At 39.2% G+C, this 23,185-nt stretch overlaps 1 long non-coding RNA gene across 2 annotated transcripts in view; it reads right to left on the reverse strand.

Moving 5' to 3' along the window:
• Positions 1–22,122, reverse strand: part of LOC119701130 — a 36,999-nt gene extending 14,877 nt beyond the window's left edge. For both annotated transcript variants that reach the window (XR_005257024.1, XR_005257023.1), the window contains exons 1-4: positions 21,923–22,122; positions 21,451–21,549; positions 9,571–9,708; positions 1,635–1,709 (exon numbers count right to left, since the gene is read on the reverse strand). This is a non-coding gene — a long non-coding RNA (uncharacterized LOC119701130). The remainder of the gene's footprint in view (positions 1–1,634; positions 1,710–9,570; positions 9,709–21,450; positions 21,550–21,922) is intronic.
• Between the last annotated feature and the right edge of the window lie 1,063 nt (positions 22,123–23,185).

Below are 23,185 nucleotides of genomic sequence, written 5' to 3' on the forward strand. Positions count from 1 at the left end.
TCACACTTTCCACTTCCAGGTATCTATATTTTTAAGGTCCACACATGAGATTTTAAATATCTGCAAACCACATCTCTCAAACCAAATACAGAACAACTACATTACTTAGCTTCAGATTGCACTTTAAACTATGCAAAATCTCAAAGACTACTGCAGGGCACATATAATTTCTTCTGAAAAATCAAGCTTTGGGCATTCAGTCTGCTTCTCAATGTACTCATCACAGAAATGTATAAGTCTACAAGATAAGTCACAGGAAAAATATTCAACAGCATTCCTCAATATTCCACCAGAACATGAATAAAGCAGACGTCCACTGCCAAGGACAGTTTTGGTCCATCTGCCTGTGTTGGGCTCATTGGGGAACATTTTCCACTGCTTTCTATTGGCAAGACATCTAAGAAAATGTGGAGAATAACATAAAATCAGATCCACCAAAATCAAACCACATAACCTATTTGAATAGAAACTAAGATTGTTTTCACTATTACAGCAAGTCTTCCGTCATGCAAGTCCTAATATTTTAAGACATGTGCTTGCATTGCAACAAGTGATTCAAATCATTCTCAAACTTGAATCATGGATAGATTGCTTGCAGTACATCTGTCCATCTGGAAATTTCCGATTTTGTTTATCTATTTTCACAGGAGTTTTGACACATCAAATACTTGGGGTGGCAAAAAATGACAATTCATTTTGACTACACACTGTCTAGGTAAACACTTGTCAAATGAGGAATGCCGAAATCAAAACAGGCTTTTGTATTTGTCACTCCATCAATTGCAGACTTCCTGGCTACTGGTCCAAATTTTAGTTACTGCTTCAATACTGTTCAAGAAGAAAAGCAGCACTCAGATAATTGTCAATTCTGTAGCATGAAGAGTTGAATGGCATTATATGTGTCTAACAATAATAATATTTCTACACTCTCCAAAAATACACAGAGCAACTGTTGAGGCCTCTTCACTCCAAGCCATCACGCTGGGGCTGAGAGCAGACCAGCCCCACAGTGAAATGGCTGAAGCAAAGCCTTTGAAAATTCATGTACTTTGGATACTGTAAATTTAGTAGAACTGAACTAGTCCTAGCTGGAGCTGGGAGCTAGTCAGCAAACTTTTAGGCATCAATGGACATTGAGCTCAGGAATCAGGGCTCCAGTTGAGAAAAAGTGAATTCTCATTACATACCCACTCAAACAATTATAAATCCCTTGTAACCAGATGTTCCCACCATCTTAGATTTACACAAGACATAAAAAAGAACCCAAGAGGAATTTAAAAGCAATGAAAAGCCAGAGCAGCAGGAGAAGGTTTAGATTCCAACCTGCCTAAGCTTGGAAAGGCTTCACGCACCCTACTTTTCCGCTTGAGCCCATCTGCAGTTTTCAGTGTGTTTGTCAATTTAAATTAGACCTTTAAAAAAATTATCTTACCACTAACTCTTTAGGTGTTATCTCAACAGCTTGGTAAATCATTTGCACTGAAATTCTGACTCCTTCCAATAGGCCCTGCCTTCCAGGCTACACAAGTTTATGAACCCCAGAGCATTCAAATGAACTCTGCAATGTAGTTGTCCATAAACACAACAAGCTCCAAAATCTCCTCCACAGTCAACATCCCTTACTCAATACATACTCTGAATTCCTCTTCTTCTGCTGTCTCTAATCCTCCCAAACACTTCATGCTTTCCAAAATCAACTAAGTGGAGACCTGAAATGTAGAGGAGATGAAGAATTAGATAACGCAGCGTTAGCCTGATTTCCTTCCAAGCACAGAAAACAAAGCCTAAAGGTTCACTTACCCTGTGGAAATTAAAGATGTTGAAGATTAAGACAAGCCTAACCTGCAGCCTGCACCAAGCATAGATAAGGAAGGGCCTTCACATGTATTTATCCATATTTATTTTTCAGGTGCACAAACTGTATGCACCACAATTCTCTGAAAACTTTGCGAAACACATCACACCATGGCAAGCAGCCATCAGAAAATGACCAGGACAGCTAAAGGAATCATTTATAAATCAACATAAAAAAAAAAACCCACTTAGTAGATTATTTGCTATAAAATGTAGCTAGAATGATAGCAGAGAGCTACATAAAAGCCTTGAAAATATTTGTTTGTTTTTAATGGTTTGGCTTTTCAAAATAATTGTTTTATTTAAAAATGTACTTAAAACTAAGGAGAATTAAAAATCCCAAAAGTCTATGAAACAAAGTATTTTGGTGCAGAAAATGTTTAATGTGAGCAGAAACAATGTTTTATTTGCATTACATTTGGATTTTTCATTACAGTGAGATAAACAAAAATTTTTCACTTTCAGTCAATCTGAAATACTTTCCTAGTTTTTTTTTAGTTCAGAAAGTAAAGGGAAAAATTAATTATTCATTAAGACCTAATGGCGAAGTTTTCACTGAAAAGAGGCTGGAACTTTCTACCAAGTACAAATTAAGCCTTATTTGTTCATTTAAGTTCAGTTCAGTAAATTACTAATTCCAAGTATATATATAGAAGAAAACAATTGAGGTTAACTTCTCATTTTCCATGTTTTAGGAAGCGTGCTTCTCCCCAAATGTGGCATTCACATTTATAATCCTAGCTCACATATATCAACATCATATTACATGTGGATATCGGGTTGCCAGTGCATCCTATAACCAATGCATCATGTCCCCTGAATGAACCTAATCCGGTCCTTGTAGGATGAGGTCACAAAGTAATTAAATTGTTAATGAAGTTATGAATTTGGTGTTAAGTTTTACTACTGAAAGACCAGCCAGAAATTATGCTGTGCATTTTACCCTGTACAAGTGTCTGTCAAACAGGCTGAAAGTAGCCATTGGAATAGATACTTTAAACTTCATCTTCAAGGACACCATGCAACCTGGCTTAGTGGAAAATGCCTATGAGATACTATGCAAGGGACCTGACACATTAAATTTATAGATCAGAAAACATGAAAAAGACATCGGTTTTCTACCTCAAGATATTAAACAGCTGTGTTTATTCTGAGAATTTTTTTACAGATAGGAAATCAGACATAATGCCTTTTTTCTAATAGGAGTAAGAACTCTTTTTACTTCATTTTCTGAAACCATTTGTTTCTGTCTTAGCCACTGTCTTAGCACTGTACATGCTCTCATCAAAATGATTCAGCCATAACTGTTTTCCCTGGAGTCAAGCACAGGCTTCATAGTTTCCAATTCAGTGCTACTCTTTGTCATCTTTCTTATTCCTAACTCTGAAATTAAGGCCTTATGTTTTAATAAGCTGTCTTAGAACAACTGCTGCAAGAATTTATCTGTGACAATGCTTGGCAAACTCAGATTTCTAGGTTTAACCCACTGAATCACTTCTAAGGACTTTGCCGTCCAGGTACCGCAGCATTTGAAACACCACCTGCAACACAGGAGTCCAGCATGTCTGACAGCTTTTTTCACAGGCCAAAATTACCTCAGAGCTGCCCATACAACACGCTCTGGTTGTCCCAGACAGCTCATGAGAGTCCAGCCAGTCATGGATGTATCCTAACAAATCCTCTGAGGATTTCACATATGCAGATATTATCAGCAAATAACATAGCTCCTTTTGTGACTAATGCTCCAAATGACACAATGGCTAAGGGATGGCATTCCCCATGCACTGCAAGAGCCAAGCATAAATTAAACTGTTTTCATCTTTTTTTTTAATATTATATGGCCACCCACCAACACTAATTTTTTGCCTTCTTTTAGTCTTCAAAATTCTGTATTTTTTCATTTGTTTGTTCCCTAGAGCCTGATGGCAGGCAAAATTTACTAAAAAATAACAGAATAACCTCTTTCCTGTCTAATGATTGGCACTTAGAGGAACTTTTAAATTCTGGAAAGTATGAAGGTCTTCTTCATAAAGCTGATTAGCTTCTCAGCATTCTACAGGCATTTCTGTAAAATTACCTAGGCAAGAATGATTGTAGCCAAAACCAGGATTTATTAAAAACAGAGAAAAGGGAATTCAAAGCAACAGTTTCCTGAATAACAGTGAACTTAATACTTCAGGAAACTGGATTTCTATGATGGCACATGGTAGTGATGGGGTGCGACACATAACTTCAGGTTGTTTGCAAATAAAGGATAACGTGATACAAACATCACACTGTTAATATGTTTCATCCTCACCTGAATATACATTTGAGTACACATATTCCTAGTAAAATATCACACTTCTATATTTTCTGATGTTCAGTCTAAATACTTTTTATGATAGATACACAAATTAAAACACAGTATCAGTTTACAGAAGTATATTCCTCAGGATCACTTCACACTGCAACATCCACACAAAGCATATAGTTATATTATTTTGTCTTCTGTCTTTAAACTTAACAAAGAACTAATGGTAACAAAAAAACAGTGATTTTACCTGGCTGCAGACATCACTGCAGCAACTGATGCAAAAGTTGGGAAAAAGTGACAAGCTTTCATCAATGAGAGTTGCTGTTTCCTTCCAGTTCTATCATTTCATCTAGTAAAAGGCATTACCTCTCTATACAAAATTTTGCCCTACCTCGTTTTACCTAAATATCTCAAAAATATTAAAAGTTCAAAATATCTGCTGTTCATCTGCTCATTAGCTTTTCCCACTGTTAGTCACATCTATAGCTAAAGGAGAAGGGCAAAGATTAAACTGTCACTACCCTTGCTAACCATGCCAAAGAGTGTTTGCAGTGGGAATGCTCAGAGATCCTGGCTTGCCAGCATAATGAGATTTTCAAGGCCACATTTCGTAGGGTCACTGTTGTGCTAAGCCAGAGCTGTGTCACTTTTCTGATATTTCCTGAACTGAATGACGTCTTCCCACAGCAGGAAAGAAAAGGTCAATGTCCACTACTGGCAGATGTGCACAAGAATGGCTGGATTTTAAAGACATACCATGTTTGGTCTTCAAGCTGTTTCTGGCCTCAACTTTTCATAGAGTGTGGGAAAGAGAAAGGAAATCTATACAATAGTAGCCATCGTCATGGCAAATGAAAAAACTTTATATACCTTAAAATAATGTTCTCAGGTTTCTTCATGTAATCATTGCCTCCATGGGTTTACATATATCTATTCATTGAATTTATTGGCTGTACATGCTTTCACCAAAATGATTCAGCCATAACTGTTTTCACTGGAGTTAGGTACAGGCTTCATAGTTTCCAATCTGATGCTAATCTTTATCATCTTTCTTATTCCTAACTCTGAAATTAAGGCCTTATGTTTTAATAAGTGAAGAAGATACAAGATACACTACTTCCACAATCCAATAAAATTTCTCTTTTTTTAGGCATATTCACACTGGGCTGAGCCTTTGTTTACAAAATGGTTAAGGTTTCTAGTTATTGAAAGAGATCAAATATATACTGAACTCCACTTTATCCATTACACAAATCAGCTTCAGTGTTTTGTTATGAAACTGTAAAACACAGCACCAAGGAGAACCACAGATTCCAAAACTCTGTCAGAGAACCCCTTGGGCACTTCAAGAGAGATTAAATCTACAGATTGTTCAGGACAAAATAACTTGGCCTGCTTTTTGGCACCAGAAAAAAAAATACCACCATTTCTAAGACCTCAGTTTCAGTTTGCTCCTGATTTCCCAAACATCTCAAATTCTCACTGCTGGAATTCCTCATGGCCGAATTCCTTCCAGCTTTTGTTGAAGAGCCCTCTTTACAGAAATATCACAAAATTATCTCATGGCAAAAATGGGTATTTTCTAAACCCTCATCTTAACTATCTAATCCCTGCACTTAAGCCTTCATCTTCATTGCAATCATAACTGAAGGCTCCAAGCCTGATTTAGGGAAGTCAGGAGGTACAATCCCTTGGTTTAAAATAAGAAATAGACAGAACAGCAACAATATTTTACTCCCACATTCTGAAAAGCAGTTTCAGACTCTGAAAATGCATCCTCACAGTCTACAGAGACGAGGATAGGGGAAAACCCACCACCTGACAACCCCTTCCATGTGTCTAGGAAGGGCAACACAGACCAGCACAGACTCTTTTACTCACAAGGGAGAAAGATTCATGACCAGAGTTGTCCCTTCATGCTGACCTGCTGAAACAGCCCATAAAGCACACCACCCAGCAGGTGTAGCATGCAAGCCTGGTTTTAAACAGAACTGCCTCATAAAACTGAACACCTGTAATTCCCTGAGGCACCAACACTACCTAATCTCAAGCACCTAACATGACTGCACTGCAATATCAAAGCAATATCAATTCAGACATCAACCAAATTACATTATCTCAGTTTATGCCACTCCCTTCTGTCCACATTAACTTTCCTTTTTTTCATATTATTAGCTTTCAATCAGCAACGTTTCCTTATCTGACACATTTTTCACTAACATGAACACTGCAGCAAGCACAGCAGAGGGGTATGAAAAGGGCAGCTGATCCCTTTAAGTAATAGTACAGATTGTTTAGGCAACTACAGCCTCTGTTCCTCACTGACTGGTGTCAATGGCAATTAGCCATAATGGTATTTGCAATGTTGCAGAGGAAGAAACACTAATCTGTGTTTGTATTTATGTCAAATTGTGAGCCTAATGTATTGGCACTGACTGGTGCTGCAGCAGGCAAAAACTCAGAGACTGTAAATCTTATTTTCTCTTTGAAATTTCATGACATAAGAACTGTACTTCCAGGCACTTTTGTGCTCTTTTGCTTGTCAGAAATGTGGAAAAAGCAATGCTAAAAAAAAGAGGACTTTTCTATATGGAAAGTATTGCCTTTCCTTCAGAAAAGCCAACTATTCAACCTTTTTGAAATTTGGTAAGAGAAAACCAAATAATTTTGGCCAAAGCCACACAGAAATAGTTTGGGGGTTTCCCACAAAAAGCCCTGCAAGTTTCTAAGAAATGTAGATACTATCTGGAAGTACATTCAAAAAAGCCTTTTTTCCTTTCAAATAAAGATTCAGACACAAAGGTCATTTGGGGTAATCTCCTCCTCCTTATTTCATCCATTATGATACTGAATTTAATTTCATTAGAAGGAAGACTCTCATCAAACACTTTTTTTTTTTTTTTTTAATTAACAACTTTCATGGCTTGCATGGGAAAATGACATAAGCCATTTTTATCTGTGTCTGTTGTTGTCTGCTGTAGTGGGAACCTCTAAAAAATAAAACAACCCAGCATCACTGGTAAGTATTATCACACATAAATCCAACTGTCAATTCTAAATTCTGACAATGCTTAACTGTTCAATTCAATCTCAGATGAAGCTAAAACCAGACAGTGCTACTGAAGAGAAAGATGGTGACAAATTTCAAGTATCAAAATATGCTGGCCTGGAGGATTTATGATCCTGAAAGCATCTGACCTCAATTTGAAGAACTTTGGAAAATTTTACTGTTGATTTGTTCAGTAGTATTTGAGGAAACAAGAATAAAACGCATAATAAACCATGATCCATGCATGAGGACATATCTAAACAGCTAAATATATAAAGAAGAGTTTTTCTACAATCCAAGAAAAACAGCAGCAAAAGAAAAGACAAAAAAAAACCCAACAACAACAAAACCAATAAAAAAAAAAGGACCAAGAAAAGATAAAAGTTTTCACTTTATTTTTCTCCATATCCTTAACAGGTTTAAGTCACATAGAGGTATAAAACTTATATTAAGAGAAATATGGAGAAGAACAAAGAGAAATATGGAGGGAACAAATAAAACCAGAGAGAAAAAACCCCAGACTTCACACGCACTCCTAAAAAATTTCCATGCAGAGAAAAAAAAGTGAAGTAAAATTTCAGGAACAGAGCACTTAGAATTTATTATTGCATTTCCCAATACCACAGATATAGGCAAAATCAGAGCATGTAAATGAGTTCATTTAAGTCTCATATTCCTGACACTTTTCCAATGAACATTTCAGACTCATTTTGAAAAACACACCCAAGACAGATTTTCTTCTGGTGTTTGCCTGAATGGCAGTCTTGCCTCTGCTTAAGAATGCTGCACTGTTTTCAGATCCATTCCAACACTTTTCCTAGTGTTTCACTTTGAACTGAAGAAAATGAGAATTCTCAAGATGCACCCTTTTAGAAAACTGAGTCACATCAGGTCACAGTGATTTGGCTTCAATGACTACATAAAACATTGCAGTTGGCACAGATGTATCATAAACAGCTTGGTAGTGATTTTGAACGAAATGTGCATGCTTGGAAGCCTGTTGAAAGATGAACATGGAGATGTAGATTTTCACTTCTCATTTCTGTTCTTCATGCTGGCAAAGCACCTGCATGTTACAGGCAAATGCTAAACTCTGTTTGGATGCAGAGTTTACTCCCTCCCTCATTTATATCCACTTTCATGGCATTCTCATGTAGGCTTTCTTCTCTGTTTACTCTCAGCTTAGTGGTGTGACAGCCTCTGGTGTTCCACCTCAACAGTAAATCCCATTTTCAAAGTGCCTTCTCAAGAACCACACTGTAAGATTCATGTGTCTGTCTTCACCAGAAAGCATTTTCAAGGATTAGTTGGCAAATCTGGGGTTCAGAAATTTCTGCCAGTACCAGGAATATATCCCAGCTCCTCTATGCAATAATAAGAAGCTTCCAGCTCCCACCTTGTCACAGCTGGGCATGAAGAGGACAGAACTTAAAGTATCGATGTGGCTCTGTGGAAGAAATTCATGCAAAAAGCAAGAGGAATGAGGCACTATTTTCCCCCAGCTTTACCCTATGATAAATTCAGTCACTTGAATGGAGTCACCCTGGAGTAGAATTAATATAATACAGTGATAAATCAGGCCTATTGATGCACTGACAGTGCCCCTGTAGGACCTTCTCAAGCCGCCAGCCTACTGAACATTGCTCACAGCATTGTCTTCCCAAGCACTGTGCCATGCCATTTCCACAGACAAATTGTTTCCTGACACAGCAGAGACAGATCTCCATGCTTCCTGCTTAGCTAATGCATTATAACCACATTGTTTTGCACTGGTTGCCCTCTAATTTGTGTGCAAAAGGATTTCTGAGTCAAACACACAGCCCTCAGCTGTGGCGAATCCATGTGGAGTTTTGACTCCTAAAGCATCCAAAGATCACAGAAGTTACTGATGCAAAATGTAGTTCCCTAACTACTTTTATGATTTGATTATTTGAAAAGCCAGGACAAAAAAGATGGATCAGAATATTGGAGCCAAGAATGCTTTCTAAGGAGGCAGTGATAGCCAAACTCCTGGCCTTGAAGTCCAAGGTAGCGAAGGATGCCCTGAGGAAATATTTATACATCTCTTGGCCCTTTTTGGACTCCTCAAAAATTTTCTGCTTTTTGTTTTCTGACAGATATTAAACCCAAGAGGCAGTTTTAGACAGTGAAATATTATGTCTGTGTCATAATTGCTTGGTAATTAGCAGCTCTCAGCAGCAGCAAGCCAAATAATAAATATTTCTTCCAAGTATATCTAGTCATTGTTTTGATGACACCTTTCCAACTCAAGGTTTCTCATTTCTGGCCAATGTCAAAAACGCCACAGGGATGGGGCAATGTAAAATGAAAATCAGACTCCTCTTTGGAAATCAGATAGGAGTAAAAATACCTTAACAAAAGAAAGTCCAAAAATCAGGACTGTTCCAGCCTTCTTTCAACAACTCCAAGAGATCTTTGATGGTGGAAACATTCTGGTTTTCTCCTGCAGATCCAAAATGCCAGTAGATTATGTGCTGTCCAGGCAAAGCTACAATGACAAAAATCAAAATTTATGTTCAACAGACTTACTTCATGCCTACCCTGAAAAATTATGTCAGTGTTTAGAGGTGAGAAGGATGGCAGCATGAGAAGGAAGATAAAATACAGATCACCATCTCTACAAGCTGTTCCACCACTGTAAGCAGAACACAAAAAATCTCTTATGTTCTTCTTGCTTCAGTCCCCCTCTAATTAATAAATAGAGACACTGCTATGGACAGAGTCCATTTGCTATTTCACACATCTGCTCCAGGGTAAGTAGAGCCAGCACCTACAGTCCCTTGACTACATTGGCTTCATATCTACAGATCATAACACAATGCTCAAGGACTACTATAATAGCACATGTTTGCATTTCAGATGCCTTTACATTTAATTAAATAAAGCCCACCCTCTTTCTCTAACCACAGAGGCCAACTGCCCTTGTAGGCCTAAATAAAGAAGCCTCCTTCAGAAACTAATGACTGCCACCAAGGAAAAATATGGCTGCTTGTCCAAAATCTTTAGGAAACACTCAGGGATATTGGAGACAGAGAATTATTCATCAAAAACTTGCATGTTTCTCTGTCCCAAAAAGCAGAAAAATAGATGCAGGTCTAATACTAAAGGAGTAGTTCCAACACATCTGTTGCTGCTTTCTTCCAGACACTTGTCCCACCTTTTCTAACAGGAGTATCTCTTGGGTATGCCCACAACTCCAGAAGGCCAACTGCATCCTAAGCTGCACCCAAAGCAGTGTAGCCAGCAGGTCAAGGGAGGTGGTCCTGCTCCTCTACTCTGCTCTCATAAGACCCTACCTAGAGTTCTGCATCCAGATCTGGGATCACCAGAACGAGAAAGACATGGACCTGTTGGAGTGAGTCCAGAGGAGAGCCATGAAAATTATCAATGTTGGAGCACCTCTCCTGCAAAGAAGGGCTGAGAGAGTTGAGTTGTTCAACCTGGAGAAGGGAAGGCTCTGGAAAGACCTCGTTGCTGTCTTCCAGTACTTAAATGGGGCTTATTAAAAAAGAGGGAGAATGCATTTTAAATGGCCATATAGTGACAAGGGGGAACAAAGTATTTCAATGAAAAGAGGAGAGATTTAGATTTGATGCTAGAAAAAAGATCTTTACTCTGAGGGTGGTGAGACACAGAACAGGTTTACCATAGAAGTTTTGGATGCCCCACAAGTGTTCAATCCCATGTTGGATGGGATCCTGAGCCTTCCTATGATTCTATGATCTTCCTTCCTTCTCTACTCTTTCTGTGGAAAGATATTTTGTCTAATTGTGAATTGGCTGACAAATAATCAGGGCTCAGCCCAGATGTCCCTCACTCCTCAAGGCTAGGAAACTCCATCAAGAGGATGGGGAATATACTTCAGAAATGGGGGGAGGTACCTATTGTGTGGCATTTTCAGACTCCAGAGCCACTCTCCTAGAGCCCTCACACACTGAACAGGGTGATTTGAAGGTTCCACCCATCTTGTATGCACTTCCATTTGTTTGGAAAACAAAGCAACCTCCACAAACCAATAAAGACAGAAAGCCTGCAGAAAAAAGCCCCACAGATTAACTAAATATCCCATGTATTTACTTTAGACTTCAGTGCTAGGGACGGTCTCTATGTGAATAAAATAAACTAGTACATTGACAAATTATCCAAGTTTGAAGGAATAACAAGAGTTGAAATTATTGCAATTACACAATGTTCACAGGAATGCCAAACTGAAATTCTCTGAACTGTAAATGAGACCTGAGGGTCAGGTTTTGGCCCAGGAAACACATGAGAAATCTCAACCAAATAAGTGAAGTAGCACTAACAGTAATCCAGTGCAGGACTGTGTGGGCTGCCTCTTCCCTGGGGAAATTTTCCCACCATTTAGGCTCTGAGTCTTTGACTTCAGCATTAAAAGTACTGTCTTCTTGTAAGCTCAGTCATTAAGCCTTTCTTGCTCCTCTACTATTTACTTTCTTGAAGAGAAGCTGACCCTCAGCCATGAGAACACAGCATCCTGGGCACCTGACCTGCACCTATTGAACTCTGTGACTTCTCCACAGAGCTAGATGCCTGAAACACCAAGGGATGCCCTGCTTCAAATAACCACAGTCCTTCTGAGATCACTTCAAAGGGATATCCCTCACATTCTGGAGCCCTAGGTCCACAGTTTAAATTCAGTTCTACTTTAACAGCAGATAGTGTAGGGAGGAGGACAAGTAAAGTAGGATCTCCCTAAATCTAAGTAACACTATGTTTGCACATCCTCAGTGAACAACAGATCCCTTTAGACATAATTTCCCGTGGTTGCCACAACTCCCAATGCCATAGGGAGGTTTTCTTGGCTAGCCTTCAGTCCAGGATAATCAACAGACACTTCACATGTTCCTCTGCCTGCTCAGCCTGCTTACTACACTTTGACCACTGGACTGTTTTGACTTTACACACCTTCTGCACATCACCAGCATGACAGAGACAGAATTGTTTCATCTATTTCCCATTCCCATCTGATACGAACCTGGTGGAAATTATAACTACTTTCATGTGTTGTAAGTTGGCAGAGAACTAACCTTGTGATCTTCTGAAAAGGCTTTTAGTACCGAGCTTCACATTAGGTGCTAAATTCTTATTCTTTGACACTTTTCGTATAACTTACCTTCATTAGTTAAATCAATGCTGATGAGAACCCATAGATTTGCAGGGGGTTGCACCTACTTATGCATGACCCTGGAAGCCTTTTTAATGGGATGTTGTGGAGTATATTTTGGCAGGACACTGAAAACAAGTTTATTTTACTTGCAAGATCACATAATCAGCTCAGCAGTGCTGAAATGTGGCAATGAAATCCTCTCATCGCGTAGAGATGATGATCAGCAATACTACCAATAGATAGGAAAAACTGACCGAGTCGTCCTAGGCAGTGGATCTTACTTGCATTTAAGGCTGACACATACATAGCAATTTGCCTCTGTTCTACAGCAGCTGCAAACTATTAACTATGACAATGAAGTTGATTTTTAAACCAACAAATATGACGGCTATTATGAAAGTTTTACCACTGTCACATGGTGTGCAGTCTTTAAATTCATCCCTTGCTGTGTGGCTGAACTTTTATTGAATTTTTTTTTAAATTAAAAGAAGGTCATGTGAGGACAGAAAACCTCTTTGTCAATCAGACTGTGCAGTGCACAAAACTCTTCCAGAACTCTCATAAAAACCAAGACCAGCACACTGCACTTAAAGCGCAGTGTTGCAGAGATACCACAACTGCATTTGACAGATAAAAAGATACTCCCCCTCATTCCCTATTGCTTCTTTCCGCCTCCAAAATGCCATCATCTTTGCTGGGTTCCCAGAAAACACAGCACTGAATGATCTATTTGCCAAGTGAGAGAGTTTTCAACATAAGAAGCCTTCAAAATTATACCCATGGTCCAAAGCACACACCTTTGCTCTAATGCACTGGTAGAAACAAATCAAATGAAAACAGCTTCCAATCCAAGACTTACAGAGAAGAAAAAGAAGAATTTTAGCTTCTTTTGACAGAATGTGGTGCACTGGGGGAATGCTTACAGTCAGATATCATAAAAAATGTCTCTCATCACGTACAAATGAATTGTGGCCAAATAAATTTGTAAAAATCAAGATGTAACTTTTAGATAATTTTCTATTTTTCCCCGTATATGCCCAGTGAAACAGGACAAAAATTTTTGATTTCTAGAAGCACTTATAACTATTCAGCTGAAGAAGTGATTCCTCCTGGTTTCTATTTCCATTCATCTTCTTTCTCACCTCATCATATGAGCTACCCTTCTCCTTCAAAAGAACTGTGCAGAAACCCACAGGCAGAGCAGGGGGTGAGCCTCACTGTTTTACATAACAAAATCATATGCATCAAAACACACACACACACACACACACACACACACACACACACACACACACAACTTCCCAAATGTCTGAGGTTAGTTATCCTTCATGTCCTGACAAGTTACACCCACCTTTCCCAGAGGAACTAACTCACTTCATAACAAATTCCAGATTTTTGTTAAAACAGCAAATAAATTAGGACCACCTACCACCCAATCCTGCAAGCACTTACTGGTAGACATCCCTGCATGCCTACTGCCATGCACAACCTCAGAGTTTCAGCTGGCCTGTCCGTGACACAAAGTGCCGTATCTCTGGCAAATGTTTCCAGAGTTATGCTCCATTGCTAGGTCAAAATCAGCTCAATTCTCTAACTCCTGTTTACAGTCAGCCTCCAGCACTGGCTTATGTTGGAATAATTCATAAGAAAGAAACACAAGTCTGGATTTCAGGATAAGGCCTCCAGTCAACATGTGAGAGCATTTATGACTCTGTGAGACTTATGCTAAAAACTAACTTAAAAACAGACAGCATTTTCCTATGAGTGACCAGTTTTCCCATGTTCCAGTTTGCTCTTTCAAGAAGACTGGTAGGCTGAGATATTGGTCACTATGTGAAAATGACAACATTCAATTAAAACAATAGCAATTTTCAAGAGACACTTTTTTTTCAATAGATGTATGACATTCCTAGACATTCTATTAATTAGCAGGCCCCAGGCAACACATTTGGAAAAACAGAACAATCTGGCCTTTGATTTTTATCCAGGCCTTACCCAAGATCACACAGAGGTAGCCAGACTGCTGATAGATCCCCCACACAGAGCACACACCCCCAGCAAACAGCTGTGCTAAGAACTGCGTGTAAATCACTTTGAAGAATTCTCAATCTGCAGAGAAAGAAAGAAAGAATGATTTATTCATTAATGAAAAACTGCTGGTGTTGGACTGGGCAATCAGAATTTGCTAAGTGGACTGTACCAACAAGTTCCAAATTTATTTCTGTGTCCTTTTTTCCAGTTACCTGTTTTAACTTCAATTTACAAGCCATTCTGAATGAAAAACATATCCTAGATATCGTCTGTATTTCAGGACCAGGAATTCCAACAAGCCCATTACTTTCAAAGTATGGAGGTTATTAATAGCCTGATGAGCATCTGAAATTAGCAGCATCTCATGTTCTACACCTACATGATGGTTATCTAGGAAACTGGCATCCTTGTTACACCTTTTCTGGGCGGCTATAGCTATAATCCATCAGTACACTGGATGAAAAACACCATCTCAACAGATGTTGTAAGATGCCAGCTGAAACACTCTAGCTTTTGATACTCCCACCTGCATTAATAATTTGTGGTTGCATTGGATAAAGATCTGTGAGTTCCTTCACTTTTAGGAATTTATTAAGGTAATCAAAACTTTGGAATCTTTCTTACTGGTTGTATTATTCATTTCATCTGTAGACAATAATGGCCCTCTTACATTAAGGATAATTAGGGCCTTAGATGGGTTTTCCACATTTTCAGTGATGTAGCTGTAATTAAAATAAAATCCAAAGGGAAAAGGGGAGGAGTATTTGATCTTGAAAGAAGTCAGACTGTCTGGAGGATATGTATTTTGAAGGTTTTATTGGTAGCCCTCAGAGAAAGGCATCTATAACCTAAGCTTGAAGGCTAGCAAGGGCTGTGTGGGTTTGTGTGGGAGGGGGTTAAGTCTAATTTGTAAATGGTGAGTTATTAGCCTTGACATTTGAGAATAGACACTGCATTGTGTTGATGATGAGAGCAACCCTAGTCTTCTTGTAAATGGCAGTGATTCATTCTTTCCCACTCAACTATTGTTCCCATTTACCTGGCAAAGAGAATTACTTGTTATGTGTTTCCAGTTGCTGATTTCTGGAGAGACTGCTCAGATGAGCAAAAGCACAGGAGAAGAAATGCACAAAACAAGCAGAGTTCTGGGAACAGCACTAGTGGATCTCTGAAAGGCTCTGTGGCCTTTCCCCCCCTCCTCTACTCCCCTTTGCACCTGAGAAAACCCGAGCTTTTTTCTGCCTTACTCAGTTTTCAGATTCCCTTCCTTTCAACTCAGCATTATTCCCTTAAATTCATGCTTTCAAAATTATTTAAAATATCTGAGGATTTTTAAAATATGTGGAAGCTTTAAATTACTTTAAACCTATGTGTAGTCATACATTTGGTAACACAGAGCAACCAGCCTTGGATTTTCCATTACAGCCTTGCCCAGCTGCACAAAAGCAGCTATGCCAACAACTGGCCTCCTATACCACATGAAACCACCCAGAAATCCCACAAGGGGTCTCAGCCAATTATCCTCACAGAAGGCCATATATTGAGTTTTTTTTTAAATTGTCTGAAAGCCATGGAATATCAGGACAACAACCAGGAGTAAGTAAATCAAGACTGAAGCCTCCAGAGAGAGCTGTCTCTCCAACAGTGTGTTTTGTAACAAGCCTGGCTACCGCACTCAGATTCTCTGTTTGTCACTTGGCGAACTGCAAACCCAACACTTCTGAGGCTGCCTCCCCTCCTCCCCAGCAGACCGTGACACTGGTAGATGGGCCTGATCCCTTGCTAAAGTGGAAGAGCTGCATTGACGTCAGTGATGAGACTTCTCTTTCTTGCAACTACCAATCTGGCCCTCCCACTTTTACAAATGACCCCGAGGGGACGATATGAAACACAAAGCTTGGAAAAGTACAGAACTATGACTTGGGAACAGCCCATGGCACAGATTAGGGAACAGTAGCCATAAAGAGTTTGAATCCAGATGTGAAATTCCCCAAAGCCAGGACTATTCAATCCCTGTCTCAGATGTGAGGCAAACAAGCAAAATTAACTATTGGGTCAACCTTGCCCATAAGACACAGCTTACTGTGAGCAACTCCACAAGAAGATCTTTGGGAGCTCTTTACTTTCAGGACATGCAAACAACTCCATGTCTGTGAAAAGGTTGAAGCATGTTCCACCCTTGGTGCAGCCAGCCAGGACCACTGCAGCAGGCAGGGCAGGGCAGCTGACACACTGGGGTTTGCTCTGTGCAAATACTTCTTCTGCCCAGGGAGCACAGAAACCACAGTTGCAGCTCTGCCAGTGGGGTGGAAGGTGTCACGTCCAGAGGCAGCAGTGGGCACTCAGCTGACCTCAAGCAAACAAAGCCTAAGTGGAATGTGGTATCCTCAATTCCGTCTTGGGTTTCAAATGACTAAGTGAAGAGATGCATGAAATTCATATTGAGTCCCCAAGCTGCTACATGCATAGAGCTACAGCTCTCTCTAAGCTGCCTCAGCCAGCCATAAAGGTAGCTGGGCTTTGGCCATGCAGAATTCTCACAGATTTCAAGGGGAATTTCAGAGTTCCAGTCTGGAGTCCAAGAACGCGGTGCTGGACCCAGAGCTCTGATGGCTGGAGCCGTATTCAATATCAGTGTCTGGCAACACCCATTTGTAAAACAGTGACTCATTCACAGGCAGAACTTTAGAGGGACAGACAGGATGACTTTAATCATTTCCATTTCGTTAACAAAGCTCAGTAAAACCAGATGAGCATCCTGGATGATAATAGTTGGTGTTAACCTAATGATTGCAGTGATCCACTGGCACAGTTAGGAATAGTTTTATATCCTACAAAATGTATTGTTTTCATTTGCTTCCAGAACACATCAACTAATGGACTCCTGAGGCTAAGGACAAAATCATGTTTAAACACTCATTATTTTATTTAGGAACAGGTCTTTTTTCTGAAAATCAGAGGCATAGAAATAAATTACAGAAATTAATTTGAAAAAGAACATCTTCAAAAGTACCTAAGTGACTCAGGAGCCTGATACACCAGATAAATCAGCTGCCATTAGCACTTTCCATTCATTGTCAACAAGGGAACAAGTGTTTTGTGTAATGGACTGTATAAGGAGGGATTCAGGCAGCTATTACTGCAAGGTGCTCATTTGTGCACAGTCCTTCCAATGGACCAGTTGGGTTTAGATTCAAATATAGAGTTTTAAGTCTCTCCCTCTACCACTAGCACACATCAATCCTTAGACCTGAGAGAAAGCATCTGAAAGCAAATTGCTAAAGTTGGAATTTGGCACTGGATTTTTACTCAAGATTTCTTTTAAAAGAATGTCCTGTCTTTAGGGTACCATTCTTCCAGATCACACTTGGCTAACCTTTTTAACATATTAAGGATGCAATTCCATGGCAGATTTGCAAAAAGATGCAATTCCATCTGCAAATGTTCCAAGATGCCCTGGTGGAAGCTACCTCTGATCCTAAAGTCTGGTAACTGCAACCCTCTAATTCTGATCCCAAACTAATATACTCTGCTTCCCAGCAGAACTTACCAGGTCAGGCTCAGCCACTAATGATGGCTACACAGATTCCCATTCCCAGGCAGCTTTCATCCAGCCAGCTTGGAACATGGACAGAGCTAATTTGTGCCTGCCAAACCCTGAGTAGACATACCTTCAGTGACTCAAGCAGTTAGGAATAGAAATGCAGGATTATCTTAAGCAATATTCTCTCAGTTCAGTAAAGGCTGCTTTTTCTCACTAATTTGGAAAGCCTGCCAGAGCATGGTAGTTTCTTTTGCTTTCTGGATTGATAAAATTATTCCTTATTTTGAGTATCAAAACTCTTCTTGGTTGACATTTTCCCGACTTCACAGTAAGTCTTGCTCCACTAAGAGGACAGAGTGATCTCCTGCTCATAAGCATGTGTTCCTTCAGGATTCGCCTCCTCAAGAAAACATAAAATCAACATGTGCTCTACCAAACTCCTTTCATTAATTTAATTTCCCATATTCTGTAGGGTGACAGGACCCTAGGAAATACCAGCATCTCACAAAGTAGGACTGAATGGACAAGATAGATTTATAGAATATAAATTCAGCACTGCAGTCTGAAAACCCTCTGGTTAAGATCAAGGCAATTAGGCAACACATGAGATTTCCTACAACAGTGCCCATCTTAGAAATGAGATAAACATCAGATGCTTCAATAGAATTAAACTTTCTACAATGCATACAAATCCTATTGCTTTATCTTTCTATAGTAAAATGCATAAATGGGAGATAATAACTGGATTGTTCCTGAATGTTGTCCACTTTCAGCTACAGTCTCAGCCTACTGTGCAGTTCCATCATGTCTGTTCCAGCCCTTTCTAGATCTCAGGCTACTTTTCACTCACCATTTTTATAGCAAAACACATAACAGTAAGTTTGTCCACCACCTCTACCCACTGCATATCTAGATTAATGCAATAAATCAAGTGGAAACAACCTGCTTGGAGATCTGCAGCACTTCTGATCTCAGATGGCATCAGGAGTTAAATGTAAGACAGAGAATTCATACAAGCCATTTCTCCCTACCCTTCCAAACATTTTCTGCTTTCTTTTCAATTTTCTCCTCCACTATCATAACAGAACCTCATCACAGTTACATTCTATGACAAAAACCAAAAAACCTATTTAACCTTTCAACCACAATTCATCTAATTTGTTTTTTGATGACCCCAGTATGAGTCATTTTCCAATTAATCTTAGTAATCATTGGTTTTTTTAGTAGTAGATTTGTCCAGACTCATTCTTGTCCATACAAGTATCTGTAGTTCGTTTATTATTTATATTTTTAAATCATAGGGATAATTTCTCCAGGCTTATACAACACTTCTAGTTGGGCAACACCAGCCTGTCAACACCTTCTTTTCCTTCTTGCAGAAATTCTTCCATCATGACTGCAGCATCCATACATATTCCAACTTTTGCATAACCTTGTCCACTGTCTCTAGTATTCACCTAAATTTGAGTTTGTCCTTTTCAATTTGCTTGAAACAGAGTCTGTAGCAGTCCAGCCAATTCAGCAAAATCTTTCTTTCAGACTAGCAATGGTGTAATACATTGGGATTTTAATGCTTTGCCTAATGCATTTCCTCCTGCATCTCCTGATTTCAGTTACTTTCTGTTAATACTTTCCTTTCAGCCTGGGTAGCAAGGTAGTGGCAGATCTTATTGCAGCAGCATAAAAACATATTTAGTCAGTCTTGTGTTGTGGCAATAAACGAACAGGTTTGAAAATTAAGGTGTGTGAATTCTTTGAATACATTTTATACCTACAAATTCTTCTAATACATTTTATACCGACAAATTCTTCATATTCTCTGACAAAGCCATCTAGGAACACTAATCTAAAAATGTGCAAGAACTATAATGACAAAACCCCCCAAACTTTTAATATCCTACAAATATGTGTTTATAGGTTGGAAAAAAATACTGCCTTCTTTTTCTAGTGTCCCATTTACCTCTTTGCTTTGTCTTGCCCCATTTAATACTAAAAGACCTATGGAGATGAAAGAATGATGTCTGTGACACTCTGATATATGGTCCAGGTGCAATAAACACTGATCTCGTGCATGTAAGCATGTCTTCCTCGATTGCACAGGCTGAGAAACCATCTAGACTATGTTCAGCAACAAAGGAACTTTCTTTTTACCCAGTCCTTGGCTTAATAACAATGTCACTTAGCATTTGTGATCACCATTCATTGTTTGCAGTGCCTTGTTTATGTGCAGCACTATAAGGTGGGTAGCACACACTGCCTCTCACTTATTTTCATAAGCTGAAACTAATTAATGTTTTGCATGCCAGGGATAAGAGGACAGCTGGAAATCATCAAGGGGAAATGCAAGCAGTACATGAGCTGTTTCTTCAGTCAGCTGTTTCACTGCCCAAGGCACACACAGGCAACTCACAGCTTCATCTCTCAGGTCCAGTCCTGCTTTGTTCTGTCACTCAGCAGTCAATACAAGCATCCCAACTTTGCAGTGCTATAACAGAGAACAGGCTTGGGCCCAAATATCCTATTGGTACTTCAAACATTTTTGCTCTATCAGAACATGATACTTAAAGCCTTCTGGTGACATGGACAATCAGGATAAATTAGCAATTAATACTACATAATTGCCTTGGACTATGCTCAGAAATCTCTTCCAACTCACAAATAAAAGTTCACTACTCAAGCCACAAGTCTCAGACTACATGCTTCATCAATAGACATATCTTGTCATATCTCCTGGAGGCCAAACACAGCGTTTGTCCTAACCATGAGGAATAGAAGCAGAGAGCTGAGGTTCACTGCAAATGCCATCTTACTGGTCTTCATTACTCAGGCCTGGGAACAGTTATCCAGAATGCTTCTGCTGATCACAGTTTCTGGTTAGTTCTCCCTCACTTAACCCTGAACCTTTCACATACACATGAAGACAAACACCCAAAGTTCTACATGCTAAGACTTAAACAAACACATTTTGTGCCAGATGGCATAGGCCAATAACCTGCAAAGGTCCACACCCACACAGAATTACACAATGGACCACACGTAATTTGGAGTATGCCATTTGCCTATCACTAAAAATTATCAAGCACCAGTCATTTCCAGAAACTGTTTGCTGGTCTCAACAGATCAGTTACACTGCATTTATTTTTGCTCTAAGCAATACCTCCTATGCCTGTCATTCATACCAGTTTGGGAGTTCACCCAGATACATCACTAACCCTTTTCCAGGTCCTCAAGCTCAACAACATTAATTTAACCAAGTAGAATTTCTCTGGCTCTTATCTGCAATCCTAATTTCAACTTTTATCCTGATGAGCTGCTGAGACAGTCTACTCCACGGGGATCCCAAATGCTACAGCCCACTGCAGCCCAACACTACATGACAGCAAATACTTTGAAAGAAGAAAAGACTCCATAAAACATCACTGGAGCTCTAACACTCCAAAATGTGAATTCATACATCAGTTGTAACACATTCAAGCCTTGACACTCAGCCAATGCACAGACCTCCCCAAAGGCTGAGCAAGAGGTACCTTGCTGGTGGCTTGGGTCTCAGCTTTAATCCATTGGATGGCAAATGGGTTGAGTCCAGCAGGGCCAGCACTCCGGGCAAGACACAAGAACTTTTCTCCCTGCACAGTAAACAATACACCATTTAACTGATAGCCTCAGTGATTCTTTCAGAACAAATACAAAAATACAACCAAATACCAATCCTGAATTTCCAGGAAGTAGCTCCTGATCTCATCCAGAATAATAACTTGCAAGACATCAGAAAGGCCCAGCTAACAATCCAATTAATCTCAAAACAATAACAGCCCTTAATCTAACATATATCAGCAAATTCCTGTTTCTCTCTTTTCTAACAAAAATAACAACACTGTAGTTGCCAGTGCATTAATAAGATCCTATTTCTGCTCCAGAGACTGAATCGAACCTTTGTTCTTCACAGCAAAGGATTAAGAAGGTTGCTATTTTGGTAATGAGATGTGGAGAGGTACTTACTTTGCAGCTGAGATCCAGGCTGGATGCCTGAGAAAGGAATAAACTGTGTTACCTCAGATGAACTTTATTTGTATAACCAGTATACCAAACTCTGTTAGTGTGATGCATATCATTAGCAATAAAGAGAGACTATTAGTGAATAATTACAATTTGATAGAGGGTTTAAGCTCATTTACAAAATATGCCTTATGTTGTAGATAAAGTCATGAATGTAGATTTTAAGATAACAACATGCACGCACATAAGAAATTAGAAAAAGTAAAACTACTTACTTTCTAGGTGGCTTATTGGTCAGTTGCTTTTTTTTCACAAAAAAAATCTAATTTTTTTTCCAGATATCTCACTTCTTTTAGCAAGCACATCATGGAGAAACATTGTCATAAAATGACACATGAAGGAAAAAAAAAGTGTCAGAAAAAACATTACATGGACAGGGTCAAATAGGAGAACACTGAAAAGAAGATCAAATCATATGACACAGATCCAAGTGCTGAGATCCCAACCCAGTGCCCAAAATGATTGAGAAAACTGTTTGTGAGGCTGGAAAAGGAAGCAGTGACCTGTGAAAATGAAACCAACTTCATGAAAACATTAGTCATATAAAAAATATGTTGTTTATAGTTATCATAACAACATTTTCATTAAACAAACATGTTTGGTATATAAAGTTGTTGCAAGTAAAACATTTCCAAAGGACTAGGGTAGGTAAGGTAGTGTGGTTAGAACCTGGCATCACTTCATAATTACATAGGGATCAACTTCTTGCACTTAGAAATGGAAATGTTTGGAGCTTACATCAGAGGAGGTCTGAATTTCTAAATGAAAAGTATTTTTGTAACAAGATCTAGGAGCATCTTCAGATATAGCAAATACAAACAGAAATCAAGGCAAACAGAGTCTCAGCATTTCACTTGCATCCTGCCTATTGGCTGTTGACATAAGGAAGTACTTTGAAAACATGACAAAAAATTAAACTATTTACTAACTCTCATTTCCAGCCTATCAAGCCAGTGGATTTCAAACACATATATCAAAGACCCACCATGATGCAATACAACCCCAGAAAGAGCCAGAATGTCAGAAAGAAATTGCTCCATCAGTCATTGCTGATATCCTTTGGGAATAATGATTTGCATCTGATGAAACTTTATCTCTCCTTCTCTAATGAATAGTAAGACTAGAATACCAAAAATCCACAGAATTTCAGATATGTCTAACAGGTGCCAGATTTCCTAGGGAAACAAATCTTATGCAGTCAAGCTT

The sequence above is a fragment of the Motacilla alba genome, chromosome 5 (assembly GCF_015832195.1).
Source record: "Motacilla alba alba isolate MOTALB_02 chromosome 5, Motacilla_alba_V1.0_pri, whole genome shotgun sequence".
Lineage (NCBI taxonomy): Eukaryota > Metazoa > Chordata > Aves > Passeriformes > Motacillidae > Motacilla > Motacilla alba.